Here is a 24,664-nt window from a genome sequence, read left to right on the forward strand (position 1 = left end):
TGTTGGCTCATTTCGAAAGGCCTCTCGGCTCTGCTTATCCTTCCTTGGGGTTTCTCCCTCGTTTCATCGCCGTGGCATACGTATAAATGATTTTTCCTGTCGCCTTTTTACTTGGGAAGTGCCTGTTTGGTTTAGCTGTCACCGTTGTTCGCAGGCTACTAGGAAAACTATAGTATTAAACCCTCAGATCGTGTTAAATTTAGCAATGGGCAGACAGCTGTAATCAGTATTAAAGTATTTCTTATCGCTGGTAGTTAAAAGTATTTAAAAACATTTAGTAAATTGATATTATGGCTCCCACACCCTGATTTATCCACATACTCTACCAACTGTTACACACTTTGCGTGCTTTAATCTGCTATTTTTAATTTAACATGGTCTGCCTGTGATCTGCAGCGTGGGTGTCCTGCAAGCCTCAGACCTTCCTGCTGGGTTCAGAAGGACTGTCTGCAGCCAGCCCCTCTCCAAATACCCCTTACTTATAGATCACAAGCCTCGCTCGCGGTCTATTTATGCTTTTCTAAGAAAATCTTCCACATGCACAAAGCCGCTACGTAGCACGTTGAAAAGAGTTTTGAAAGGAAAAAAGGATAAAGCTGCTTCTAAAGTAAAAGCGGCACTGTGCAACCAGGCACAGTCTATAACGTGTTTTCGTGTGTAACAGAAGGCAGTATTTATGGGCTGTCTCCTGACATGTCCCTCGAACATCCTCATCTTTAGATGTGGTGCTTATGACTGGCAAAGAAAATGTTTCACACCATGAGGCTTCACTACCCTGTGGTGTACAGGCTGAGTCTCATAAATAAGGAGATTCAGGTAGGATCTGTGTATTAAAAATCCAAACAGCAAGCATTAATATTAAAAATACATACATTACAGGGGACCAAAATTGTACCATTTCAGTGCTTTTCACATGTTTAATGAAGCCCTTGAATTTACTGCCTTTAGAGTTTTTAAACCTTTGCTGAAATCTTGCAGCAAAGATTTTGCTTCAGCAGCAGCAGAAGTCAAAACAGATTTAAGTCAAGTGGATCATGTCTCGATGAAGTCTGTATTGCTATAAAAAACAACGACAGGCTGTTGTCTTAGTGTTCTCCCTTCTCTTCTGAGAACCCTCACAGCTGAGGGACAAGGCACCTCAGAGCTGCCATTATGCTCCTGCAGCGCGCCTGCTTTGGGGATGCTCAAAATATTGGTGGATGCTAATGGTGGTTCCTGGCCAGGCTGTGGCCTGGGACACGATATGGCAGGCCGATAGTTTTTCTTTGTGGGTATGTGTCTCCTGTCATTTATGAAGGGATATGTTGGTCTACCTATACTCATCCTACTGGATCTCTTTTGATTTTCTTCAATTTCTTCACCAAATCTTTTTCTTTCACATCTGAGAGACTGGAGGAGGGGGACGATACATTCAAAGCTGGCTGTGGTGCTTCCTCTTAAACCAAGTGCAGTTTACATGTGCCTGTTGCTGTGTATTCGGAGCTGTTGCTGGTGGAGCCTTTCCAACATGCAGCCTGAGCAGCTGTAACCAAGGCACTGGGGCTGCACAGCCTGCAGCAGCAGCTCTGCATGCATCAGGCCAAGTTGTACTTTTCATCTACATCAGGTTTGAAGAGCGCTGTCCCCAGTCTGGCCGACCTCTAACTAAAAGAGGCACAGTAGCAGCAGTCCCACATGTTTATAGACAGACCCAGGCAAAACAGAGGTGAAGCTGGGACGAAGAATGATGTGCCTGGGAAGATTTAATTCCTGTAACAACTCCTGCCTGTGCTCAGACTCGCTGAGGCTGCAGGAGCAGGCTCCTTCTGCATTTCTTCCTGTTCTTGAGGATCAAGGCAATTGTGGCAGTGATAACTTGCAGTGATTCAGGAAACCGTTTCCTTTCGCTTAAACACCAGAGGCCACAGCAGTCTGTGTCCTTGCAGTCTCTTGCAGTGAGAATTACAGTACGTAGGACAGTGCGTACCATGTGTACCTGCAGTGGTTGGGACCTGTGCTGCTGTGAGTGTGGGCTGCTTTTTGTGCACCGAGTGTGAAGTCTGGTTCAGGTCTTAGTTGCGATGCTCAGGGGAGGTTGACTCCGAAACTGAGAGCTCTCTCCTCTGCCTGTCATTGTGATTTCTGTAGCACATGCTTTCCTCTGGATCCATGACTTTCTTGACCAGTGAGGAGAGCTTCGTGTAGGAGAAGACAGCATAATGGCTTTTAACTGAAAGAGGGTAGATTTAGATTAGATATAAGGAAGAAATTCTTCACTATGAGGGTGGTGAAGCACTGGAACAGGTTGCCCAGAGAAGCTGTGGATGCTCCATCCCTTGAAGTGTTCAAGGCCAGGTTGGATGGGGCTTTGAGCAACTTGGTCTAGTGGAAGGTGTCCCTGCCCATGGCAGGGGGGTTGCAACTAGATGATCTGTAAGGTCCCTTCCAACCCAAACCATTCTGTGATTCTATGAAGACTAGAGAACTCCCACGCTGAGAGTTTAAACACGCGTTTCTCTAAGTAACCTGTTTCCTCCTCGCCTCCATTCTTGGCTTCTCTTACCAACCGCATCTAACAGCACACGGAGCGTTCAGACAGATGAGAAATTGATCATACCATTTCTCATACAGGCTTTGAAGACAGACAGACTTTCATTATTGCTTCTTTTTTTGATACAGCTGAAAGGTGCTAAGGTATTGCTATGCTTAATCCTTCAAAGAGATTATCGGTACTTTTGGCTGCATTCACTCCTTAGGCAGGAGAGCTTAGGTTAAGAGTTTAGCATTAGTGTAGGTTATCTGAATTTGCTTCCAGTGATGGTAATTGCTAGCTCATCAGTTGGGCCACGAGAAACCCTTAAATCACTTAACTACAGGAAGGGTATTCTACCATCACTTGTTTCTGCATGAATTTCTTCCGGGCCTTCCTTTCTTCAGTAACCCCCTGCTAGCCATTTTTGAATGACTAAATGTTAAGCTGAAAACTACCTAAGATAATTCATAAAACTTAAATTAAATGCCTAGGATTGTAATCTTTGTCTGTAGTGGTGTGTCTGTGCAGTTGTAAACGTTCTGATGTTCTAAATATTTCAGTTGTCATTTACAAATATTGCAAAATTTACTCTAAATCTTAAAACTTTTATCCGTTCCTTTTTTTTACCATCTCTGCAGTGAATGTTGATTACAGCAAGGATGCAAATTGCTTTAAGGACTGAAAAAAAATTTTTTTTTTCAATTCCAAGCATTACTGCTATGTTGCTCCCCATCCAGTTTATTGGTTGTACCTTTTCCATTTTGATAAGTGTTACTATTTTATATTATGTGAGGGTGCAGTTACATGTGATAAAAGCCTTTGCATTTAAGCTAGAGTTCAGAAGGAGCAGAAGACAAGTGCTTCAGCAAGTGGGTGGCCAGAGGCTTTCAGGTGTGAGTTGCACTGACACAGCTCGAGCCTGGCTCTGCATGTATGATGGGGCATGAAAACCCTTGCTGTGCCCTTTGAGTGCTGTTTGAGGAAACCTGCTTGCTGCAGCTCTTTATTCCTTCCTGTATTTTGAGTTGCCATTCCCTCCTTCTCATGAGTCTCCTTTCCCCTTCGCCAAAGCTCTCTCAGGGTGAAAGTTATCGATTGGTTTTTGACTTTTGTGGCTGCTTTTTGAGAAGTAGTCATTGCCTGGACCCACCTCTCTCCTGTCCTCTGAGTAACCAGCGGATGCAGGGTGCTTCCTTCCGCCGCTCTCCCTGCCCGCTGCCTGCAGTTCTTTGCACGGCTTATTCTTCATACTTGCACCGAGTAACTTGGTTTCTTGAGAACTGTTTGTTTGCCACTTGCAAACTTTTCAAGAGAAAGCTGGTTAGTCAAAGCCCTGCTGAGTGTGCTTTTCATCTTCAGGGTTTCCACTGATGGTTCTGGGCAGCAAACACAGACAATTGCTCCTGTCAGCGCTCTGTTGAGAGGGTAAAATATCTTAAAATATTTCTCTATGTAAACTTCTGTGAGTTAGCTTTTGGAAAATTATTTTGGAAGAATCTAAGTTTCTGTAGTGTCTCCATCTCATTTCCAGGTTTGCCTTGCCAGTTGAGGCCCTCCTTGCAGGACTGCCATCAGTGCCCACAGGCCTGCAGGTTGTCTCTGTAGCTAACTCTGTCCTCTTCTTCCTGTTTAAAGCCAAGAAAGTCGCTCCGTGTGTGGCTGTGTTTGATTTGGGATGCCAGCTCTCTGCCTGCACAGGCTGGGTTGCCTTCAGACTCCTTGGCACAAATGCACCCATCGTGCCACGTCGGAGGCAGCGACGGTCGGAGCGGCTCCTGCTTGGGGATGTCCTGCTTGTTGATGTCTGTCAGAGGCTGACGCAAGCTCTCCCCTGCCTAGTTGTTGATTATAGTTATGTATGTTTACAGGGGAAATGTGTCATTCTGTCTTTGAAAGACACTCAGAATGTTTTCTATAAACAAAAATAAAATGAGAAGTTACCTAGAGGTGAAGCTTGCATAGCTACTTTTGAGAGATGTAGTGCTTAGTGTTTTTATGGCTGCACCGCCAAATTCGGTGGAAGCTTGCTGTAAATCTGAGACAGACACAGGCTCTGTCTAGCCTTGAGCCAGTGCACCTGGGGGGTCAAAATTTACCATGACTTCAGTGTCACTGGCTCAGGCCCTGTATGTACAAAACAACAGAATTATTTTTAGGCTACCCTTACAAGCATGCATATGCATGCATAAGGGTAATGAAGCCCAGATAAATGGTTAGCGTGTGCACTTAGGCTGCTATTAACTGCAAAACCTCATCCTGTCCCCTGGTATTTTGCCTGTTGTCCTTGATTGCTGAGAGTAATGCAGTGTGACTAGAACTGAAAGGACCATTTCTCTCCCTCTCTCTCTCCCTTTCCCAAATGTTTTCCTGTGTTTGACAGTTCTCCGCTGACCATCAGGATCCTTTTTATTATGGTCACAGAGAAACAGCATTAAACAGATGTTTAAATAATTTTAAACAGATGTCAAAGATCATAAAAATCAGCTGGGCAAAGGCTGGACTTGCGTCTGAATACACTTAAAACCAAAATGAATACAACAGTAACAAATGCTCTCCTAACAAAACCAATTAAATTTCCAAATGATGGTGTGTCTTTAACTTATTTCAGAATCATTCCGTTGACAAGACTGTCTTTCTGTGTATCCTTTCTCTCTGACAAGTAAAAGCATCTGAGAAGATGCCCCTGAATCTCCTGTGTAAAATAGGAGTAATGAACCTGTGCTCTGTGGCTGCAGCCAGCCCGCGGGTTGATTTTGCGTGGTATGAGGTCCCATGATTCCTCCCCTTCTCATATTATTGCTAGGTAATACTAAGGTGTATATTAATTTGCAGGCTGCCAAGTGTTTTTGAAAGGGCTCACAGCAAGGAAGAGATAATCCGTTTTAGTACAAAACAAAGGTAACTGTGGGGAAGGAAGATGGAGGAATTTACCCACAAGAGCGTTTCTCTCTTATTTCTTGTGAAATGAAAATGTGGTTGGACCAAAATAACTCCACCGCGGCAGCCATTGGCTTTCTAGAGCCGTGATGTTCCTAGGCATGCCATACATACTGCGAGACATGGCTCCATGCATTTTAAAATAAAATAAAAACTTTGGAAAAAATGGGATGTACCAGCATTCCTGTCCTTGTTCAGACCTATAGGAATGATGGTCGCTGCTGTCTGATATAGATGGCACCTGAGCTCTGACATGTAGTATCACAGAATCATAGAATCATTTAGGTTGGAAAAGACCTTTAAGATCATCGAGTCTAACTGTAAACCTATCACTGCCAAGTCCACCACTAAACCATGTCCCACATGTCTTTTAAATGCCTCCAGGAATGGTCCTGTTCGGGGGAGGGGGGTAAAGCTTTGGGTCGCCAAAGAGAGCAAGATGCAGGCTTGGAAAGGAAGCTGCTTGCTTTTTTTGGTCATGGCTTCTTCAATAAGTATCACTTTCTGCTAGTTTTGTAGCTTGTTTCAAGGTAAACAAGAAGCACTTTAATCAGGAGAATTTCTGGAGTGGTGTAGCATGCTCAAGTCTATCATAGATATTCCTTTAGCAGAGAAATCCTCCAGAAGTTTGTTGTTTGGTAATACTGTAAGGGTGTTGCACCTAGATGCCTGAGCTGTTTTGGGGGTGTGTGTGACTCTCATGTTAGGATGCTAGTTTTCTTGAATTGCAGATGGCACCCAGCAAAACTTACCCTCCTGTGCGCAGTTGAGGTGTGGTATTTTATCCCTGCATGACAAGTGCCTCATGACCTCTTCCTGCTCATCTCTTAAATGAAGATGTGGTTGTCATGACTACATTTAGTAGAGAAAGAAATGTTCCTCCCAGCTTGGGCGCTTGTGTAACGGCTTGGTTCAGGCAAGGTGGTATTTTTATCTGGATCCTTGCTCGAGGGTGGGCAGATGATTTCTGTGACCAGGGAATAAAAGTGCCCAAGCTGGAGCTAGCTGGTCGCTGAATGCGGCGGCTGCCTACGCTGCAGCTCTCCTGGGCATGGTTTTGAGCCAGTGCCGTGCCATCGACAGCACTGCGGCAGTGAAAGCCAGCAAAGAAAACTTTCAAGGGTTGTTTCTAGAGGTCTGGGTGTAGCTGATGCTGCTCATTTGTTTCTGGAGAGGCAGAGACTCTGGGACGTGGTGCTGACGGGAAGGGTTTCCCTGTGCTGGCCCGGCGCTCTGGGGGTGTGTTCACCCTGAGAGGCCAGGCCAAGCACCTTCTCCTCTTCCTAAAGTTGTCCCCCCGATCAGCAGATCTCTGACTATTTGCTTGAGAAACAAGCAGCTTACTCTTTAGGAGCTATCGTTTCAGGCTGTCTGCAGACTTGGGCAATATTTGTACAAAATAATTAATGTTTCAGCATATTATGTTTTTAGGCTTCTTTTTAATCTCTGTTGTCTAGAATTTTTTTTTCATTCAGTGGTACTAATACAGGTTCTAGTGTCATCAGATGCCTACAGGAGCCGGGTATTGTAGGTATAAGCCTATTAGGCAAATGTCTCAAAGTGTATTCTGATAACATTGACCATTTCTTCTGTTTTTCATTCCTGCTTTTCTGCTTGAATGCCCTGCTACACATATTGCTGCATGTGTATGTTGCAGAACATACAGGTGAGCTAAACTTGCTGGCGGAATACGTCTGTGTTTTAATCATCTAGTTTGAACGCTTATTAGCTGAAAAACGTTGCATTTTCAGCTGTTTCCATTTTTAAATTAACAGGTTTTTTCCAGCAGTACATATCTGACATTTGTCACTTTTTTTGTTAGCTGGAAAGCTTGGGCTGGAAAGTTCTCACAGCTGCTGTTTGTGGCTTCGGCTTTGTTTTAATTGCTGCACTAGAAACATGTAGCAGCATGCTGTTGGAGCCCTTCAGCCTGGTGATGGGTGGGAATCAAAGCATTACAAAATTCATTTAAAGGGGGGAAATTATTTTGCAGTTTTATCCAAGGGTTTGAGGTCATTATTGAAGTTTGCAAGGAGCTGGTCAACAAATTACAGCATTTAGTTGTGGCTAGGTAATTGTGACATTCTGAAAAAGTATGTGCTTTTTGATGACAGACATTTGCATGTGTTTTGCTTTTGGGGGAAGAAAAAGTCTTTCCTGGCTGCAGATGTACAACCAAAAATGGAGGCTGTTTAATACGTTTCTGCCATGCAGTGCTGAACCTCCTAGCCTAACGTAGGCTTGTATGGTTGATGTTTGTACTTCGTGTTATGAGCTGGTTGTATGTACGGACATGCATTTTTGTGCTGGAGTTATTTGTAATGGCTTGCTTTCTTATTTTAAAAAGAGTACTTGGGGAGAATGCCCTCACAAAGCCCCCGCTTCCTCCTCGCAGCTGCATGCTACTGCATCTTTATGAGGAAGTAAGCAAAACTGTAATGGTTGACTTCTGCACACGGTCTTAACAGATGTACCTGACGGCATCTGTTTACTGAACTAAGGCTTTAGCTTTTTTGCATAAAGGAGTTGGTTTCTCATGAAAAACCCTTGTACTATTGAATTATGTATGTGTAGGATTGCTCCAAGGGCCACATGTTGATATCCTTAATGACACAGAAAGTCTGCAAATAATCGCTAGTGATGAATAATTTGCTGTTTAAGCATTACCATTTCTATTCTGGCATATTTTGTGATCTCATTATATGACCTGTTTTTTCCCCATCTTGCAGCCTTTGTAATTTTACAGACTTGTTGCTTGATCAAATGTCTTTTGTCCATGCAAAAGCTTTTAGCAAAATAGTTGTTTGGTACTTACTGAGTGGCATACCTCTAACTGATGTCTCTGTAAACGAAGTATTACCAGCAGTAGAGAGTGTGTAACTTGAAAAAATTTAATAGTAAAAATGTAAAAATCAAGTATTGCTATCCGCAATGTATAAACTGAAGAGAAGACTGCAGTAAACTGCACTGTTAGATGCGCAAGCTTTCACGTTCTAAATATGATCAAATCATTTCTGGGAAAGGAAACTAGTGGGAACATTAATAAGCTTTTATATGCATTTTGTCATTAATAATGTAGACAGTACCATTCAGATGGAGAACATAACCCATTTTATCATAGCATCATCTTAACGTGATAGGCTCCTTGCCTTTCCAAGGTGAGAGGGCTGCAGATTGCCTTCTGAAATCTCATCCTCGGAGGACGTTTTGCTTTCGGCTGCATTGAATCTAGACCAGCTTTGCAGGAATATGGGGAAGCTGCTTTGTATTTATAGTAACACGCTGGTAGCAGCACCTGCCTTTCTGTGTTTCTATGTATAAAGTTCATTTTTTTCCATACTTATAATAGACAAAGGTGGACATGTCCTTTTCACTAGTGTTTTCATTCTTGCCTTCCTGGGTGGGTTTTTTTTTTAATAAAGGTTATTTCTTTTGTCTTCTGTGCAATAAGGCAGCACAGCAAAGCCGTGCCGGTGCTGTTGGGCCTTGCAGGCAGTAGGAGGCTGGCTCCACAGGCCACCAAGTTGGGCTGGTGTCTCTGCCTGAGCCAGCCCTCTTGCTGTGTGAGCTGGTGCCAACCTGGGATTTTGAAGCTAGAAGCCTGCAGTATTATCTGGTAAAACACTGATTTGCTCAGTGTGTTCTTTAGTTGTTTAACATGCCAAGGGTAAAAAATGAGAGAACAAAGGCCTGAAATACCCCATATTGTCTTTGTGCTTCCAGCTGCTTTAATGTGCTTGCCAATGCGACATGCAGCATTTATCTCCAATTTAAAATCAAGAGAGGGACTTATTTAGTCATTGACTCCAGGAACGTTTCCAAAGTGCTCTACCAACCAAGTAAATGTGGTGTGCCGGATCCTGCAACCATTGCCTCTGTTTGAGAGGAGCAAGCTTAGGTGAGCAATCCTGCTGCATCCCGCTCAGCGTGAATCAAGCCTAGTATGAGGAAATTTCTTTCTTTTAATGTAAACAAGCTCTGATCCTTTAGTATGTGCGTAATCCTGCTCCTCTGTTAGGAGATGTGGCCCTGCTTCTCGTGGGGTTTTCTGCAGATGGAGCCCGTGGCTTGGATACCTTTGGCTGGAGGCAAATCTGAGATTTTAAGAAGCTGCCAAGGTGGCTTTAGAGGTGGGAGAGAGGGGGAAGGAGTGTTAAGAGCTGCCTTGCAGAGCCAAGGCAGAGACCACGAGGGATGCTAGGAGGAGGCAGGCAACGTGTAGCCGGAGGCGCAGTGCTGCTGCCTGATGGCACCGTCAGGAGAAGGTGGTCGTTACCCCAGTTTGCAGCGGGAGAACCAGGGTGCAGAGAAACTCTGTGACCGAGGTCAGGCTGAGAAGGGAGCAGGTGACAGAGCAAGAGCTGAATCCTGATTTACCTCTTTCAGTGGCTGATTCACAGCGGTGCCCTTCCTCCCTGCAAGTTGTTTTAACACTGTTTACTGTGTGGGCTGATGCCAATCTTACGATGTTGCAAGATGAGAAATGAACGGTGGCATGCAGTTTCATAGCACAGTGTTAAATTCAATGAACATATAGTTTATTTAGATATTTGTTCTATAAAGTGTAAAATCAGCATTGGTGCTGCTTAAGAGAAAGTGCTCTGTTAGGAAATGGTTTCCAGATCACCTGGTAGGTAAAGGTTTCTTCTGGCTGATTGCAGTGGGTGGCTGTCTTTGGTCACTAATCCTGTGACATAGGCCTAGCGTTGTATTCTGGCAGTGCAAATGGTAAAAGTGAGATCAGCCTGTTGTGTATCAATGCCACTTGTTTAGACTAAATGTCCTAATAATCCAGGACGCTGTGACTCTTGGCCACAGAGCACACACACAAAGCTGGGTGGGTTCAGACAAATGGAGATAGCCTCTCAAATATGAAAACTTGCTGTCAGTGAATCAGATGGTGCCCTTTGGGTATGTCCTCACAAGGTCCCATTTCATGTCAGGCTGAAACTGAGCAGTCTTCTCACTAAGTTTTGCTTATTACATGTAAATATTTATAGACATATAATCTAGTTTCTAATTAGAAGAGGGTGCTCCTTTCAGAAGCATTTTCATGAAGACTGGCGAATTTGTGTATCGCCCCTGCTACCCAGAGGAGTGTTATTTCTTTTCTGCAAATGGGAGCAAATGGAGCTGAACAGATTTGTCCTCCTCCTCCACAGAGAAGGGTAAGACTAGCTCACACAGCCGTGTAGCCTGTATCTCCAGGTAGCTCAGAGAGTGAACTATCCGGAATTGAGTCTCTGAGGATGCGCCCACTCTTGGTGGGGAGATCGCACAGCCCAGGAGCGCCCGCATGCCCTGGCTTTGCAGGTGCAGTTACCTGGTGTAGCTGGTTACAGCGAGCCTCGCTGTTAGCCTCTTCTTACAGGCATAGGCACAGCTTTCACATTAATCAGGGATTGCATTTAGGATCTCCTGATTCCTGTTCCTGGGTAGAGTTTGCATATCATTAATGGTTTTTTTATGAGAGCTTCATGCCCTCCAAGGCAGCTATGTGATTTACCAGAGAGCTGCCTGGAAAAGGAGACACAAATGACGGCAAACCACAGAGCAGGCACGTGATCTTCAGCACTTCTTGTTCCCGCAGGGCCAGCTAAAGACAACTCCAGACAACTGTCTGAAAACCCTTGTGTGACTCCTTATAGATGACTGTGCAGACACATGGTCTCCAGCACTTTAAAAGAGGTCTTTAAAGACCTACAGACTTTCAGACAGTTGTCTGGAGAATTTTTCAGTTGCCTCTGTTGCAGGGACAAAAATTAAAAGGAGGTGGACAAGCAGGTGTAATTCAGTGCCTTAAGCATTGCTCCTTTATATTCTGCCTCCAAAGAGCTCTAGCATTGAGCAAGCTTTCACCTAGTGCCTGTTTACAGCTGTCTGTCCAGTACTCAGCAAAAAGGGAAGGCTCTGACCCAGAGGAGTAACAATCTCTTCATGTATTATCTAGCCCTGTGAGATTATTGAACTGTTCAGAGTCTGCTGGATTGAATTGCACTGCTGCTTGCTGGGATATTGGAGCATCAAAAATAAGTGCTGTGTAAATAACTGTGCTTCAGCTATGTGGATGCAATCCCAGGAATAACGTTGCATTTGAGAAAGAGTGATTGTTTCATTCCTGACACTGCTTCTGTTGGTGTATTTTGTTTGTTTTCAAGCAGTAGGCTTGGAGAGAAAACAGTCCAGATTTTTGCATATTTTTAACAAAGTGTTTGGCTAATATGTTAATTGAACCTTGAACACACGCAGTAATAATTTTAAGCCACGGTAGATGTTTCACCAATAAGGTAATTCTCTCTACAGAGGGATAAACAGTTTGCTCAGCCAGAGGAGAGCTCGGTTACTTGTGCCTTACTGCATGCGTTTATGCGCATTGTATTCCCTGTAGAGTTGTGCTGATCCCTGGTGTTCGTAGCATGACAAGTGGAATCAACGCAAAAGCCATGTCTCTGCAGAGGTCTGCTTTAAATGAGTTTAAAAACCAGTCAGACCTAGTTTATGCTGCCCATGCCTCTTTTTTTGGAAACAAATGTGGTTGAAGAAAAGGGTTGCATTACCGACAAGCCCTTAGAGGGTAATTAAAACCGCCTGCAGAAATATAAATAGAAGGGGCTTTACTTGGTTGGGGGCACAGGTGAGGCTGCAGGAGCAAGGGTCTGTTCCTCGGCGGACTCCTGGGACCCGATGCTCTCCCTGCCTGCGTGGCAGAGCCAGGCTTGGGACGCTGTTTCCAGTTTCTCGCTGTACCGCCAGGCAGGCCTGTGCACTGACTTGCCTCAAGATGGGGGTTACCGCCACAGGTTGGTTAAAGCCGGCGTAGCTTTATTGGCAGTGACTGCCCAGGTCCTTGCTGCTGAGAAGGGGGCACGTCTTTGCAAAGTATTTGCTTCCCCATCCTTAGGATTAGGGATCCAACCTGTGGGCTTCTTTCTTTCACAGTGGAGATCTGCTTTGTTATGCTGCTAGCCCTTTCCCTAAACAGAGGCTAAACCTGGATTTAAAGATCCCAGAAGGGACAAAGGAGTTCAAGTGTCTTTTTGATCTTTGTTACTACCCTGAGGCGAAGTTAGATCATTTGCTGTGAGCTGATCTCTGTGCTTGGAAATTTACTGAAACAGCTACTCCAAAATAATTGTTCTGAATAGGTATTTTGGTGTGGGCGCTCATAGTCTTGCATAAGAATGTCTTTTGCTAGTCTGTCTTAATGCACTGTTGAAGCAGAATAACTGCTGACTAATTATTCAAGAATTGCTCTTTCGGTAAGTGCCTGAGTGCAGAAAAGCCCCACTACAAAGAACAAAGACACCCCCCCATCCTACCCTGATTCAAAAGAGGAGGTTCTTCCCAAGGTATTAAAATAGTTCTGTTCATTCATGGCTGTTTAGAAAAGAGCATACCAGTGGTAAGTTTTATGGTGCATGACTTAAAATATTTCATATTAATTAACAAACAAGTACAAATTAATTTTACATTATGATGCTTAAGGAGTAGACTGCAAGGAATGGTATTTAGCTGTGGCTGTTTGGCAATTATGACCTTGTATATAATAACAGACTCAATAAATTCTTGATGTGAGAGAGCACCATTAATCAACACAGAGTTAATTAACTGTGCTGCTTACACAGGAAGCACTGCGCAGAACTGTCTGGATCTCTGTAGTGCTACAGGCTGAAAATGTTTGATTTGTCTGATACCTGGCTCGTTCCCACAGAATTTTCCCTCAAAACTGGTGCTGAAGAGGGAGCAACGTTTCTTCTAGGTGAGTGGGCTCCTCACACTGGTCCCACAGGTCGTTTCCTTTTGCGGCACTGACGCTCTGGCAGACCTTAGCTGTGTCACTCTGTCACTTAGGCTTTCTGTCACCTTCACAGAGAAGGTCGAAGCAAGCCCTTGGAGGAGTGCTGGAGTACTGGAAATATAAAGGGCTCTTGCAACAATGATTTTGGTCAGGTTAATCCTATAGGACTGCCCAGGAAATTAGGAATTGCTGTGATAATTAAAAGTTATACTCATCAGCTCTCATTTAGACTTTATACAGGATTTTTTTTCTTGTGGGTTTTTTTTTAATAGTTTGAAAGGTAGCCCAAAAAGGGGAAAATGAACAAGATTCAGCACACTTTCAGAGAGAAAAGCATTCCATCTCTGTACCACTCACCCCTCCACACTCCAAATAGATCTTGTCATTTTCCTGAATATGTGATGCTTAGAAGTATGAAATTGGCTCAGCCAGTCGGAGTGACACTGACCATCATTTTGTTGGTTTGTTTTATTGTTGGCTCAGTGTGCATATTAATGTGAAGGACGGATTTCTAACCTGGGATTGTACATTTTTAATCATCTGGTTTACCTGCTTTTTGATGTCCTTTGAACCACTTTTATATCTGCGGTCACTGTAGACTGTGTCACGGAAGAATTCAAAGGTCTGAGCCATGGGAGTGCTTTAAGCTTTGCAACAACAATGCCCAGTAACAGCCAGTTTGGAGAGTTTGAGTGGCTGCAGTATGAGAGAAATGACAGAGAGCAACTGGGTCTTCTTTTCTTACTGCTAGTATGTACAGCCTCCTGAGTTAGAAGACTTCATATGCCCTGTTTTTATTCTTGAGGTTAAGTTAACTTAGAGGTATAGTACAAACACTCTTCTTTCTTGGTTTTTTTTTTAAATAAGTGCAGTTAAGTGTAATTCTTCCTCTTCTTCCCTCTTTCTGCCACCTGAGATATCAGTCTTAATTAAAGAGTCCCATTTAGTAAATCACTAATACAAGAGTAGTTTCGTACACTGCTACAAGATACGGTGACAAAATAGGGCGAGAAATAGATGAGCAAAAAATGAATCTTACTCTTCCTTCTGCCTTGCTGTGGCTGAAAATGCACTGCCTATTAATGCCTGCTTTTATTGGTATAACATTTTTAGGGCTAGGAGACTTCAAAGATTTTAACTGCTCTTTACATTTTTATGTAATGGTCTCTTGCTTTGAGTAGCGAAAGAGGTGTTTTACTTGCGTCCTCTGTCTACCGAGACAAATGGCGTCCCCATATTCACCTTCATTTATAAAGTGTAATGGAACGCTCTTAACAGTTTATAATGATGAACTAATTATGGGGGCCTGGGAGTGGGGAAGGGAGGGAGGGAGAGAGGAAGAGGCTTTCACTTTAGATCTCAAGGCAGAGGAAAGTGATGATTCAGCTAATCTCTCTTCTGCAAATGAGATTTTTCTGCTGCAGCCACACAGCTTCTGTATTTGATACAAAGGGAGGCAATAATTCTTAAATGATGGAAAAACAACTGTTCTTTTTCTTTTTTTTTTCCTCCCCAGTCCGGGAAACAGCAGTCAACTGACACCTTTTCTTATTAACCCCAAAGTGTAGCTAGTGGTTATGGCCTGGCATTCCTACTTTTCCGCTCTCCCATCCAGCTACCTCTTTAACTGGCTGGCGTGACTCTTACCGATTCTGGTGGCTCATCCTGTACTCCAGCTGCCGTCCAGACAGCGCATTCAGAAATGCTGCTTCAATTAGGTACATAACACTTTCTCAAATTCAGACTTGTGCCTAGTTTGTCACGAGCCGCAGGGGATTAAATCCAATGAATGGGCAATACTGTATTAAGCTAATATTAATGACAGCTATTCCATTTTAGTACTATGGCCAATGGTTCAACATATGTATATTTAAACATATGCACTACATAGTGCATCTGTAGACCCTTAACATATATTTTTCTGGATTTCTGAGTTGCCTTAACCATGGTTTTCTTTAAAGCCACATTTAGTATTCCTTGTTTTGAGGAGCCCTTTCTCTCTTGCCCATATGCCAGCACAATTTGTCCTTCCTCACACCTCTCTTGTTTTCAGAGCCTGACGCAAGATGGTCTGCAGTGCTGTGGAGTTGGATGAAAGGTAGAGGTTAAAGCTCCCTTTGCAGCAGTCCTTCCCCTGGGTGTGCTGGTCGAAATCCTTTGGATCTCCGCTGAAGTTTCATCATCCCCTTCATTCTTAGCTTCAGAAGAACTAGGATCATTTTCTCCTAACGCCACCAAAAAACTGGAGCTGGTGGCAGTACAAGCAAGAGTCATTAGTTCTCAAATAGTTTTAGGTATCATATGTAATTTGTGGCTCATCGTTTCATACATTTCTGAAGAGGCTTTTCCCCGTTCTTTTTGGCCTTACAAACAGCCCATATTTTTTCTCTTTAAACAAAATGGAAATGTTTTTATAAATATATTAGATGTAAGTTGAGGACAATGATAAATAATAGTAAAGATCTGTTACATGATGAGGAAGGTGTGCAACTAATGGATGCAGTCAGAAAAGACTGAAAAATTAAAATGTAAAATAGCCATAGCAATGTGAAATCTTACAAAGATGATTTTTGAGTCTGTGAATGATGGGGAAAATACAGGACTGGAGATAGACAAATGTTATGCCTTTTTTAAAAGGCGGCAAGTGAGGAGCCAGGGAATTAGTCAATGTAATGCCAACATTGTGAAGTATACAAAGCAAATTGTTGGACAGCAGATTTATAGGCATCTAGAGGATGTTAAGGTAATTAAAACAAGAAAACCACAAAAAAGCATGGAAACAAATGTTCATCCTAATGAAAGGCCCATGTCTTTACTTTTTTCTTGCAAAGATTCAGAGTGACAGGAAGACCGGCATTGTTTCAAATTTTGAAACTACAATACCATTTGTTATAGTCTATTCATGTTTTAAAGCCGTAAGTACAGTGGGCTGCATCCTGGTCTCCCAAATTTCAGCAACATTTGAGCTTCCCTGCATTTAATGGCATCCAGCCTTTTTGATAGCATAAGAGAAGGAGGAGGAGCATAATATTGAGAAGTCATAAAATGTCTTGTTCCCAAAAGCCTCTGGCATGGCAGAGGTCAGGATTTCTGAGAAGTGAAATCTCTGCTGTTGATCTTTCTACTCTGTTCAGGGAAATGGGACTTTGTGCACTCTTTTTGAAACTTACATTCACAACACCAGCAGAAACAACCCTGTAAAGACCCTGGACTTTTGCTAACCGCTCTAGCCACAAGGGGAATAATAAGGAACAGTAAGTGGTAGGCTTGTTCCTCATATGAGTGTGATGACACCTGGACAATTTTCGGCTGTTTCTAAATTGTGAAGCTGATAAAAGAACCTGCTGTCTCTTCACCACTCACTTTCCGTGACTTTTTTCTTTGCAGACCCTTGGAAGGGTGCTTTTCACTTTCTGCCAGTAATACAGCTTTCTGATCAAGCTCTTGCCATAGCTGCAGCAAACTTGGTCAGTGATACAGGAAGAAAGACGCTTTTGGCATGAATAGAAATTACAGGATTTTGTTGCCAAGGCAAGCTATTCCAGTTTCAGCATGCGAAGGGGGAAAAAAAATGCCATTGTCTAGCCTAATGAAAGCTGTAAAACTGAGGGAAAATAAATGTGCTCTAAAGTATCCTTTTAAATATGTAAGGAATTTAACAGTGTCTGAATCTACCCTGCATTATAAGGTAGCAATGGCTTGTAGATACTGACTCTTCTATTCAGAAGCATTTTTAATCCTTAAATGGTGCACCATAGTTGCTTTCTTGCATGCCAGTACAAATATTTCCAGCATGTTACAAGACAGATGAATGAACGGAAGGGAGAGAGATAAAGTGATGTTTTCCGATCAGAAGTTTTCTTTTTTAATAGGTCTAGAAGAGCTGTCTGTTCAGGGCATTTTGGTTGTGGGTCTTGTTAATTTCAGAACTCTTGCTTGAAAAAGGCTTTTTTGCTTAATGGCTTGCCAGATGCACAAGTTAACATCTTATAATATTTGTTAAATATTCAGAATTTTGAATACTTTATTCTTCTGGCTGCCACTGGACAAACCAGAATTTCTGCTGCTGTATGGATTTTAAAGGTTTGATATATTTGGCTTCTTTTTACATTTATAATAAATTCCAGCTGAAAGGAATAGTGATTTAAGAGAGTTAAGAGCTGATATCTATACACAGCAGATCTGAGAGTACATTTAACTGTTTCTCATGATTGCAGAGCATACACTGTAATTGCTTGAGAGGCCTTCAAGGTGAAACGAATTAAATCAAATCTTGAAAACAAATGGACAAGTTAGATGAGGAGAGTAACAGTAGGGAAAGTGATTTCTGCATGCCTTAAATACCTGGGACAGGTTGTTTTGTGATTTGCAAAGCCTTTGTGATAAGACAGGAGCTCTCTGTGGCTGATGCCAGTTCTTTCTTTGAAGTCTGTGCTCTCAAACCACATTGTAAACATTACTTTTACTATAGCAGATTGGCTGGGTCTCACAGCTATATTTAATGCATTCTTGAAAGCATTTGGGCTTGTTGATCTCTTTCCCATTCCAGTCAGTTCCTAATGAAACCACTGCAGGTGCTTGTTCCAAACAGAGGGAGCCCTCGAGGGGACCAGAGTGGAGAACAGGAATGATGCACTGCTGTGTTTCCATTGGGAAGGAGCAATACGGACATCATGCTTACAGCATTCCCTTTTGCAAATGTTAAGAATTGTCTTTGAAGTGACTGTGCTGCCCCAACATGGAGGCTTCAGCATTCCTTTTCCTCCTCTCCATGAATGTAGAAGGAACGTCCCATCTGGTTTTGTGAAGGTGTAGGTCTGCATGTAGCCAACCACACTTCCCTAATGTTCAGAGAGGCGCTGACCCCCCTGTGAGCTTATGTTGCGACCGAGGACCCCTGCGTTTATAGTTCTGGTATTGGATAGCTTAGGTGAGCCTGGTGCTCAAAAAAGAATGATGCTGTTTTTTCCTTTTTTACTGTACTCCTCCAGAGCTTGTGAAAGTCAGTATACACCACTTGGAGCTATTGTCTTTCTGTTGCCAAAGCTTGCATCTTTCATAAAAACTTGACGCCTTCTTTCCCGCCTCATCCTGGCTCCAAACGGTTATTAAATTCAGCATGTTGATCCCCTGTGACATTTCTCTCCTTGTTATCAGAATAGCTGAGACCCTTTGGCTGTCTCTGCTTTTCCCTTCCTGAACTTTGTCTTGCTTCCTTTTAAGCCACCCAAATTCTGTCTCTGAAATTGTCTTGTAATTATTTTCATCTGTTCACTCTCTTTGAATTTTTCTCCTGCTTTATTCTTGTCTTCTGAACTTATTTTATGCTATGTGTTATGCCAGCTGTGATTTTGCTTGACTTATGCTCTCGGCAACATTGCTGCCTTGCAGGGTTTCTGTAGAGAGGAGGCCTCTGCAGATGGCCTGTGGGCAAGCTGCTGTGACCATGGGGATCGGCTCAACATGCATCCTTAAAACTAGCACCCAGATGGGAGGCCTCGTGAGGCAAACCCAGGTATTTCTTGTTAACTGAAGAATGCTTTGCGTGACTGTGCACGCATGCACCAGTAATGATTTTACACCAAAGTACCTTGTGAACATTGAACCTTCCGGATAGTTTTTCCTGTTTCCTAGTTGAAACCATTTCAGTGAAAAATTCCTCTTTGAAAGTCATTCTCTATCATAGGGCCATAAAATACGGTGCCTCGTATTTTGTATTTTGTCTGGTTTTTAACTAGCTGCTGCTAAAATATGTATGTGAAGCACTCTGTCATGGTATTAGAAGGCACCTACTTTTGTAGCTGCAGTTGGGTTTTTAAAAATGTTGACTTTTTTATTAAAAAGAATTCCTTCTGGTGTGTGGCTCCATGTAGCTTCATGCTTAAAACAGCAATAAAACCATATTCTGTCTCTAAAAGTTAAGAAGTGTTATTGAATGTTCAGGAATGTGTTCAATATACAGATCTAAATTAAAAATTCAATCCCTGAATACTGTAATAAAAAAAATTAGGACTAAAATAGCGATAGGCCTGTGGGTTTTATTATGTCACGGCAGGATTTTCTGTGAACAGTGCATGAAAGACCTGGATTCTCTGAAACTGGCTGCCCAAAACCAGCCAGGGCCCCTGGTCCCTGGTCCCTAGGAGCCAGGGCAGTGGCCATCAGTTCCCTCTGCTGGCCCAAGCACTGGCTGCCAAAGGAGCTCCCAAAACTGAGTGATGCTCCAGCATAGACAAGGAAGGGAAGTAAATTTATTATACCAAAATAAGAAAAGTGTGCTGTAATCTAGCACACTTTTTGTAAAGATACAAAAAAACAACCCCAAAAAAACCCCACCCAAAAACCCAGTCTCTAGCCACTTCTATTTGAAGGCTCAGTAGAGCGAGGATGTGGCAGCACATCATATCAGTGGGTTACTGGGTGTAACGCTTTCTCTCCTCTGTACTTACACTGCTTTAACAAGATGCCTTGCAGCTGTGTAATTGCACCTTTATTGGTCCTATCTGATTTATTTCTGATGCATGTCTTCCCTCTCCTTTAAATCACAGTTATTTTCCCCCTGAAGACTGTGTGAAAAGGGTGACAGTATTTTAGTTTGCGCAGTCTCTCTTGCAACCTTTGGGCGTTTGTACGTAAAATGTAAGCTTGACCGTGAACCTAACAGCCAGCAAAGAAAACACGCCAAGACGCAATTCGCAGAGCAGCACGGGTCCCTTGCTGCCAGCCCCTCTCCCCAGGCTGTGCCCACCTGAGCAGCGGCACTGCATCACTGTATTGCTTATGAGCACCTTGGTCTAAATTACTCCACTGAATAATTTGTGCCTTAACATGTGCCGTTCTGGCACTGGCCTGGAATTTCCGAGACCAGCTGGCCTGGCACGCTATCAGAGGATGCAGAGGCTCCTTTATTTGGAGGAACAAAGTATGGGGAATATTGATCTTCTGAAAGGCATTAATTCCTGGTTGCCTTTCATTCCTGCTTCACCTTTCAAGGTGAAGATGGTATGGCAGGACAAAGGAGTCATTTGGAGGGTTGTCTGTGGCTTGTGGGGCCATCTGTTTTTCAGGCCTAGTATAAACTCCCTGCATATGCGTTGTTACTCTACAATATGTTTATACAGTATGTGCAGGTTCAGGCTAGCAGAAGAAATGCATTTATCTCCTGCTCGCAGAGAAAGCAGCCCCGTAGCACTAACATAAAATATAGTTTTTTGCTTGTGGGATAAATAGAAATCTCTCTTCTCTGATGTTAACCAATTTCTTCGAATGTCACTTACTTTTTACAATTAACCTCTCATAAAATACCCTAATGAAACCTTTCTGGCATTTTTCCCTCCCAGCACAGCTTTCTGGGTTTACGTTGGTGGTCTATAACAATAATGGTAAATATTATTGCCATTCAGGAACTACCTTTTAGATGTGCAGACATAAAAGCTTGGCTCCATCGAAATTTATGGGCGTGTTGCCATTACCTTGAGCAGGAGTAGCGTTTCCCCCTTGGATGTTGGTTCCCGGTGCTGGGAGTGCTCAAGAGGCAGTCTTGTTTGCATTCCTTCCGTGTCCGTTGGCATGAGGTCCTTGGGCTGGAGTTGCAGTGCTTGTGGAGCACCTGCTGGAGCTTTCGTACTAAAGTATTAATCTGGAAGAGTAACTGGGGCTAAGATAATAGGAATTCCTAGATTGTATTTCGAATTTCAGAAGATCATCCCTAATTTCTAGCTTTTGTCTTTAATTTAGGGGTTAATGTTGGAATTATTGAAATTGGCTATTGAAACTGACTATTCAGCCCTTGAGCCTGCATGGTAATAGCACAGACAGATCTTGCTTTTAATTTACCTTTCATAATTTGCATATGTTAACAAAGCGTGCTGGAGGAAGCACCCTGATGCTGGCAGCTGGCCACACGAGGCACCTTGGAGGGCTCGGTGAAGGTTTGACAAAGGGTGGGCTTTTGGATTTCAGTAAATCTTTTGCTTAGTGGGTAATACTGAAAACAGATACAGAAATGAGTTGGGTAGAAAATAGTACTGTAGTGGCACATAAAACATTGGTCTGCTTTTCAGCTGGCTCCTCGTGGTGTGTGCTTCTCAAGTGCTTCGGTCATGGTGGTCGTGCTTGGCCTCCACCGGTAAGTGGGCACATGGTGCCAGCGTGGGGTGGCCGAGTACCCCAAGCCCCTGTCCTGGCTGCGGTGCTCGCTCAGTCCGGTGACCAGCCTCAATTGCGGCCCCACTGTGGCGGCCGCCCCATTGTGGGACCCTCAGAAGATCCCCCCTCCTCTCGGAGGTGTCTGGCACCTGCTATGCAGCTCTCAGCCAGAGGCAGTTTTTGGCATGACACTCACAGATACTGCCTTTACGTGTTCCCCCATGCTTATGTACCGATCGGGTATCTCTCCTTCCCAAGCTACAGGCATTTTTCTGCCTGTGTGCTAGGTATTTCCACTGTGGTGCCTTGGCTATAATCAAGGTGTCCTCCATCTCTGTGCCAAATGTCTCCTGCTGTGACGTTACACCAGCTTTTTCCCTTGCCAGAAGGAGAAAATAAAGTCTGAACATGATCTTTCACTTGTGGTTGAGTCTGTCTTTCTTGTGGCTGGGGGAAAAGCCTGCAACCAGAGTGGTTTTGGGGATGTTGCTGGAAGGAATGGAATGGAAAATCATGGGGGTGTATCGGATGGCATGGGCTCAGGAATTCTGTCTGACATCTCTTGCTTTAAAGTGATGAGCTTTGCTGCATTCATCATCCTCCCGAGGACTTGATGCATTGGCGATGGGCACTTGGGAGGACACGAGGAAAGGGTGTTATTTTGGTAAATGTGTGTGTGAAATACACTTCTTGTTGGTCTAATCTTTTGTGGGCATGGCGGTGCTGTTAGTTTCTGAATAATGACTTTGGATTTTCTTGATACACCATTACTTGCTTTCTGTCCTAACCTCTTCAATGGTGTTTTCAACTGTTACACAGTGGTCTTTTTGCACCCAACCATGTATATAATCATTTATATCCCTTTAAAATCCCTGTGAATAACTTTATTCTGGTACCGGTATATTTGACAGTCGTCGCAAACAAATGCCAATCATTCCTGAGGTTAAAGAAGACAGGACTGGAACTGACATATACTGTCCTTTCCCTTCTGTACACCTGGTTAAAAACTAGGAAATGTCCCTTTTTGTATACAATAATAAGCTTTAGTTTAATTTGTTGTTAATGACTAAGTTGAGGGATCTCTTTTCCTCCCAGCGAGGCTTGTATCTTCAAGAATCTGCTCCAGTTATTTGAGGATGAAATTATTTATGTCTTAACATGATAAGAAAGGGGAGAACATGATGTAGCTGCCAAGTAGTTATTTGTTAACCATATTATTTTAGACACCAAAGTGTGTTTTACTGAATTTTTAATTAGTAAAAATACAATTTCTGCATGTCTTGTTGTTCATGATATTAACTGCAAGTTTAAATGAATCTCTGCTGTCTTCGATTACACGTAAAATATATATCAGTTTGCTGCAGTTAACGGCAACAACATTCTGTAATTGCAGTATTCTGCATTGTGACAGACAATTTTATATGCATGGTTTTTTCCGCTATCATTTCTAGTGTCCAAGGATCAGTGGTCTGTGAAATCAGATCTATGTGACTATTCCTGGTGTATTAGCATTACCTAATTTTCTGTGACAAACTTTGGTAATGCAATATGCTGGAGGTTTTGGTTGCCTTTGTTGAGCTGGAAATGACCTTAGTTATATGTTAACTTGACACGCTGTGTGACATTCTGGCCTAGTTGCCTAGATACACAAATAAACTCGCTTGATGAAGTGACAGCCGCCTGTTTTTCTAGATGGACAGGTACTGACTAATTCAGTCTGGGTAGATCGAGAGAAGAGGGATTAAGATTACAGTGTGAGGAAACAGACTGAATTACAAAATCTATCTTTTGGCCTGACGATTTCCTTTTTGTATGGGCTTTACAATATTATAATATGGATGCATGTGTTTGTGCTGGTATATTTGTGGTTTGGGTAGCTGACCTGGGGCTCCTAGATTCTTGTATACACAACCTGTGGTGAAGGCAATGCCAAATGAAGACAGGAGAGCAGAAATGCAAGAAAAGGAGGGTCTAATTCTTGAAACGTTCTCTGATGTCATCCCATTTTGTAAGTCACAGCTTCACTGTGATTGCAGCAGACATAAAGCTGCTGTGTGGGAGTACAGCTGAGAACTGAGGTTGAAATGCATTGAAAAATGCATTGAAAAATGAAAAAGGAGTCCTGGAGTCAGTAGATACACGGGAAGACTCAGTGGATAAACTTTCTCAGCCCTATGGCAGTGATGGAGTTAGGGGAGATTTTGGACCATCCCAAAGTTTTTGGTCTTTGGACCAGTGGTGTTTTAAGCCCATCCTCTACAGCTCATTGCTTGCTTGGAGCTGCAATTCTGCTGAAAACTCTTGGAGCCTTTAGAAAAATGCAACTATTTAATTTTCTTTCTTTGAACTGGAGGACCTACCTCTTGTGCATACTTAATAAATACATAGTTGCTGTTTAAAATAAAGACAGGTTGCTTTTTAAAAGAAAATCAATGATCAGATCTTTAAAATACAGTTAATTGCATGTTTATCTCTAATGATATCCAAGCGATACCAATGTGTGTGTATGTGTGGAGTGCATTTGCTGCATGACTCTCATAACCTGTATTGAAGAAAGAGAAGCTCAGGGTTTAGGACGAACAGTGAAAATTCGTGTCTGCTTACTTCCACATTATATAAATGAAAAAGTAAGTTTTCAGACTGTGTCAGCAAGGTAGTTTTAAAAGATACTGGAAGCTTTCTGCCTCCAGTAGTGGGTTTGTGTATATACTGACCAATAATAATTTTACTTTTAGTAGTACTCTGTGCAAAATTAAAATATAGCACATAAACATGAGTAACTGATGTAATAGCTAATGTTATCTTTAAGAATGAGGAGTATTGCGAGCAGCATATGCACCTCCATGAAATATTGCTAAGCTAGGAGTAAACTTTTTTCAAACAGGTCCAGTTTGTGAGGGACAAAAGTGTAATGTTGTGTTGTGCTTCTGCTGGGAATGGAAAGCTTTTGAAGCTGTTTTCGAAGTGCAATGTTTAATATGACACTAAACTGTATGTCAAAATACAGCTGGAGTAATGCCAGGACTAGTACAACAAAAGACAGAACAGAAACAGCGGCTGGAAATCTTCTACAGAGAACAATAGCGTGAGCAAGTTGTCACATATCAAAGTATGTATAGAAGCTTAAGCTTGCCTTCTTTCGAAGGTTGTATTGTATTTCTGAGTTGGAAGACAATATTACAACGTCTTAAATCAACTCTTATCTGATCTGTCTCACTAGTTCTTGTTGTTTCTGTGTGTGTTGATATAACCTCTCTGTGTCTTCCCTA

This window comes from Aptenodytes forsteri, unplaced genomic scaffold (genome assembly GCF_000699145.1).
Source record: "Aptenodytes forsteri isolate BGI_AS27 unplaced genomic scaffold, ASM69914v1 Scaffold183, whole genome shotgun sequence".
NCBI lineage: Eukaryota > Metazoa > Chordata > Aves > Sphenisciformes > Spheniscidae > Aptenodytes > Aptenodytes forsteri.